Genomic DNA, 6335 nt, shown 5'->3' with positions numbered 1-6335 from the left:
ATCTATAACAAGTGCAGCATGTAGAAACCTAAATATGATTTTCTGAAAAAATGGTCAAAGTTTCCTCTGTGTTCAAAGTAACCCCAGTTTACGGTATTCTCTCTCCTTCAGTCAGCATGATTTATATAACATGCAAAAGAGAAACATAGACTTCAGTTTCATGAAACTGAATTGGGACTTTTGATCCACTTTGTAGTTACAAAAAACTGAAACGAAATGACAGTTCACTGATATACTAACTGAAAAAATATATATAGTAAAATGGGAAATAATGACCTAACATTATATTTTAGGTCTGCCGAGTTAGCTCTGTGGTAGTGCATCTGCCTCCAGAGTAGTTGGCCCAGGTTCGATTCCTGGTGGGGTCAGAAATTTTCATGTAAAATTTCTACCTTGGGTCTAGGAGAGATGCAGTGCACAAGTTCTAATCACTAAATTGTCCACCAATATGTCTGAGTTAAATCCAAAATCTTTCCGCAGTGCATATGAAGAGAAGGCATATTTCACTGTTGATAGTGATTCGTCTGTCGGATGGGTGCTATTCGACAGGAGTAGGCTACGTGCTGCACCAGGTTTCCCCTTCTCCCTTCCTCATCATTATCATCCTCACCAATTCTCTACACTACACTACACTCCTTCAGGCTGTGGAACATGTGGACCTGACAAATAACATCTGTTTGGTGATGAGGCAATCTTCAATGTGTGATTTGGCAAACTACCACCTGAATCACGTTAAGTGAAGTGGGTAGGCATTAGATACATACACACACACATATGACATATTAACCGTAAACTTTTGCAATCCCCCAGGCCCTAGTTGTATTTTAATGACTGGTTCCATTGGTTTATTCTGTCTTTTGTCTCAAGGGTTTTGGTTCAATACCTGTTATTTACAACTAGCTGGATGCCCAGTTCATGAGGTCAACATGATGCAAGATAGTCCCCATTAATATTTCATATGAGTTCTAAACATATTTGTTAACCAACTGTCTTCATTTGAGAAATCTTTGCCAAGGTCAAATTGAATTAAATTTTATTACAGAAACTGCTAGTGGAATTTTATCTGCTTTTCCTCCTGTACCCATGCCTGTGGTTAGACTCAACTAGAATGTATGTTATTAGGTAGCTGGTTTCCTGTTAATTGTGTGGGAGTTACTTTATTGTGTTTTTTTCCTCCTTGCCTTTAGGCAATAAATGGCCATGAGAAAATCCTACATTTCTGTAAAGTGAGGCTAGCTTTAGGCTACATTCAAATGTCACGACCATTGTCTACTCAGTTCAAGAAATTACGTAATTTTTTACTCTCTTGTTATTTTATTTTACTTTCATTTCATTGTATTCTATAGATCTTTCATCAGTGTTGTAGCTTTGAGACGTGGAACAGTTTAAGAATTTCACAAAAATATACAATACATAGAAGCAGATTAATTAAATTTACAATCATAAACAATTCATCAGTTGAGTAGAAGGTATGAGTATGTAAAAATTTGGTTAATTCGATTCTGAGCATTTACTCTTGATCCTTCAAAGCTAAGATAATTGAGTAGTGCATTGGAAACTGTAATACATGAATAGTGAGCTCTTTTTTTATAACAGCTGAGACTAACAGAAGGTAGATGGAAATCTGATCTGTGTCTTCCTATTAAAATTATGTCTGTTTTGATTAATGCTACGTGTATCTTGGTTTTCAACATAAAACATAATCTAAAAAGAATCTACTCACAAAGTAAGGTCAGTATTCAGAATTTTGCATACCTGTCATTATTCTTAGGGCTTTATTTTGTAAAACAAAATGTGTTTAGTGTCAAATGAGTTAGCCCAGAATATTAATCAATATTTCATTATGGAATGAAAGTATCTCATTTTAAATGTGTTTATACTGCCAGTAGAAGATAAGGATCTTACTGCATAACAGGCAGAGCTCAATTTAGGAGTAATATATTCGTGTGTGTTTTTCAGTTTAAATGAACATCCAATTCCAAGTCAAGAAACTTTGAAGGTTTGGTATTATGAAATTCTGAAATATGTGAATCTCTGAAGTGTGAATATCAAAATGCATACAGTTTTATATTTAAAAATACATTAAATTATTACTCGTTTTAGTATTAAAAAATGCATTGCAAGAGAAAAAAAACTTGTTAACAATTAATGAACAAAAATTAAGTACATACGAGGGTAATTTCATAAATAATGCACAGGATGGTCGAACTGTAAAGTTGATGACGCAACAGCAATGAAAATTATGTTAGCTGCAGTTGAAGGCTTGATGAAGAAGCATGTGTGTTCGTTATGTCCATAGCGTACTCTCTCGAGAGCTACAAATGGAACCTATGCGTGTCTTGGATATTGTGACAATTGAAGATTAAAGATTGAATCTTTACATGACAGAAGCTCCGAAGAAATCCACAGTGCTTTGAGTGGAGCTTGTGGTGAGTTTACACAGTGAGAGTAGTACAGTTTTTCTTTGGGCTACTCGTTTTCATGATTGTCGTGTCAGTAAATTTTCAATGTTGAGGCATTTCTACTTCTGTTCAGCAGTCAAGCAGTGAGGGACCCATTGCGCAGAAATTTACGAAATACTGAAATTGGTGAAATCCCTGTAACTTATGAAATGAGGAGCATTGTTTCAAATCGTATTATGTCTAACATACAATTTTTTTACACGACTGACGAAAAACTGAATTACTCGTAAACCAGACAAGTTTTCAAAACTCTACACAAAACCATTTTGAAGTACTTGTTTCACAGTTTACAAATATGACGACTTGGAACCATCAGATTTCACAGCATGAAAGATAAATAAATAGAAAGTAACAAATTTAATTTCGTCCATTGTTGGGCTTAATATGTTTTGAAACGATGCTCCTCAAATTTCCTCACACGTCACTTGACGACTTTCTTCAAGAGCATCTGCCCCAAGTTTCACACTTTGTTCATCTGTTGATGTTTTCGGCCTTCCTAATCTTGCATCATCATTTATGCTGATATGACCATCATGAAAATGAGTAGTTCAACGAGAAACTGTACTAAGGCCCACTGTGAGCTCATCACAAACTCCACTCAAAGCACTGTGGATTTCTGTGGCTTTTTGCCATTTAAAGATTCGATCTAAACATACAAGCTTTGATCTTCAATTGTCACAGTACCCAAGACACATGTAGGCTCCATTTCTAGCTCCCGTTATCTAAACACAGAGTATGCTATGGACGAAACGAACATATGTGGTGCCTTCTCAAGCCTTCAATTGCAGCAGACATAATTTTCTTTGGTGTTGCATCATCAACTTCACAGTTCCACCAACCTGTACTTTATTTATGAATTGACCCTCGTATAAAAGTGTGTATTATTCTTTATGCAAAATACTTGATAAGAAAATATGTGAAATTTCACATTGTTTTCTTCATTTTTAATGCAGAAGTGATTGGTAACTCATCGTCATATGACAAACTTCTAACATGTTCTATCTCACAATGAGAATATACTTCCTCCAGATTCCATCCAATGTGGTGAAGTCCATGGAACTCTCGAGCAGGTACACATAACTCTTTAACATCTTTCAGTTACAATGGGTATTTCACTTTGGTATGATTTTGGATGTGAAGATAATTATGGACAATTTTTTTGATACAGATTACCTTGCTTTACATTACATGTATGTGTGTGTGCATGTGTGCACACGCATATGCACACTTTAATAATTGTTAAACGAAGAAAACTGAACTATAGAAAACTATAATTTAAAGGTTAAGTTCAGTTTAGGTCTAAGACATTTGAAATGTTACCCTTAAATACATATCAATGGTAGGCAATGAAAACCTCGTAACTCCATTTCGATAAATTTTACAGGAGAAACAAATAACTGTTTAAAAAAACATACAAAGTGATACAGAGATAGTTGCTACAGTTTTTACTACATAGTACAAGCTAGTTATTAATAGATTAGAAAAATCAATGTACTTTCAAATCTCTCTATGAAGTTCCGAGTTTTTCACTGTGATATTCTGGATTGAAACTGGAGATACGAGGTACTTACAGTAATACAAAAAGTTAACGTGGTTATTTTAAGTTTGTATAAAAGGATACAATAATACAAGACTTTCATTATTTTAAGGGTACTTCAAGATTATAATTCCATAGTAATGAAAACTAACTTCAGTATTAAAAAGAACACTCTTAATTTGTGTAATAAATAGGGTAGTACAATCTTTTATGATTGGAACACACTTTTTTCCCATTTCAAGAAACACTGAAATATACTTTGGTTTGCCATGAGATAAATAATACAGTAACATTGGAACAACTTTTTGCATGGCTAGTGAAGGCAAAATAACAAAAAAATAGTAACACTTTATTTTAGTACAGAGTGAGACAAAAGCAAAAATCTTATAGCAATAATAGAAAATGCTATTACAGAAGTTCAAGACACATTGAAAGACACTCTTTCAGCTTTCCCAATGACGGGACTGCCTCATTGGACAAAGCATAATAAACATATTGAGTGAAAACAAAAACAGACCACAAAAGAGAAAGAAGAGGAACGAACAAAAAAGGGAAATTAAGTACAGGAATGATAATAGCATGCATAACAGGCCTAAACATAGTAAACAAACAGATTAGACATTCGAGCAAAATTCTCCCTTTTTGGGAAACAAAGTACAGATGGTATTTTAAAATGCAAGTGATCCTCTGATAGCGGCAAGGGAAACATCACGAATGAAGTCGTTGTTCAGCTGGAACTTCTTGCAGAAACTGACAAAGAGGCGAGGTATTGTGCCCCTAGCGCCAACCATTAGCCCAACTACTTCAATGGAGGTGAGGTGATATTTCTCCAAATAGAATGAAACTGTGGGCTCATAAATTCTGCATTTTTCTGAGTGGACTTCAGCAGGCTGTTGTTCCTGTGCCTCGAACCTGACTGTCAGGTCGATAATGTATGCTCATGTGGATCCTGGTGGAATGGCAAGCATGTCAATTCGCCGACAGGATCCCTCTTGAGAGATGCCATGGACTTCTTCGTGCACAGTGAGACCTTTCTTCCTCAAGGCTTCGGCAATCATGGACCTGATTCTGTGATGTCTAGAGTTCCGCAGTGTCTCGCTGAAAGGACAGGCACCCAAAATGTGGCCAAGAGTTTCAATCTCACTGACGCAACGACGACAGTGGTTTCTGTCTCGGGACCTTCCTGGTATAGCACGCAGCAGACAAACATTAGCTGTCATTTTAAGAGCTTGTCTCCATTCACTGCTAGTGAGGCGATCAGGTTGTCGGGTCCATTTATTGGCGGGAGTTAAATACTTCAAATCATCTTGTACAAATTAGAGCTATACAAGACCCCTTGTAGCAAGATATCAGCTTGCCATTTAACTTTAATTGCTTTTGTTCAAACTGAAAAATTATCATAAAAAGAATTATTGATCCTTTAGAATGACTTCTTTAAGCTGCCGCAAATGTGCTTTCTTTTCTGCTTTGATCTTCAGTAGAGAACTGTACAGAGCAGGAACTTCAAATGAGTTGTAAATATTAGACATTCTTCATGGAAGTGTCTGCCATGTGTCACTGAATTTCAATTTGTACTGAATTCCGCCTGAGAGATAATACTTCAAACATCGGATATCAGTCACTGTAACAACTATGCTGGCAAACTCTGAAGCATTCATACTTCCTTCACACTCATTCCACAAGAAGCAGTAACCATAATCTATTTGAAGGTCACAGATAGTAAAGTTGTGGACCTTCAGTTTACTTTTGTAATATAATGCAGACGCCTATAATCTGAGAGATAGCAAAAGGGTTGAAGGTCCATGATAAACACCCTAGCCGGCCGCGATTTATCAAGGCTTTTGGCTTCTCTTGCCTCATTTTTTCAGTCTACATGCAAAGAATATTCTCTCGCTGTCTCTCTCTATCGTAAGTAGCCTCATGAACACTGCTATGACCAGTGAAAAACACGTAACTCCACATTAATTTAAACAGTATCATTTATAAGCATTAACGGCTGCATTATAATAAATTATTATTATCATCATTACTTATGTACGTTTAGTTAGGAATCAGTGTTGTATTCACCACACAAGATCACAATCACATAGAAAACACTAAAATATCACAGAACGTTACTTCTCAGTCTACACACAATGACGGTAATTGGAGATGCAAGGTTTTCAGCACAAACAAAAGACCGCAGGAGATATGAGGTTTTCATTTTTTTGCGTAGATCGCAACACTATGCAACGCGAAGTTCGTGTTCTCAACAGGTTACGCATCAGATTTTTCTATGCTGGTTAATGGAATTAAGTGGTTTTCACAGTCTGATGGAGTTACGTGATTTTCATTGT

Source organism: Periplaneta americana, chromosome 7 (assembly GCF_040183065.1).
Source record: "Periplaneta americana isolate PAMFEO1 chromosome 7, P.americana_PAMFEO1_priV1, whole genome shotgun sequence".
Classification (NCBI taxonomy): domain Eukaryota; kingdom Metazoa; phylum Arthropoda; class Insecta; order Blattodea; family Blattidae; genus Periplaneta; species Periplaneta americana.
The sequence above is the reverse complement of the archived record's forward strand: the minus strand, read 5'-3'. Positions refer to the sequence as shown.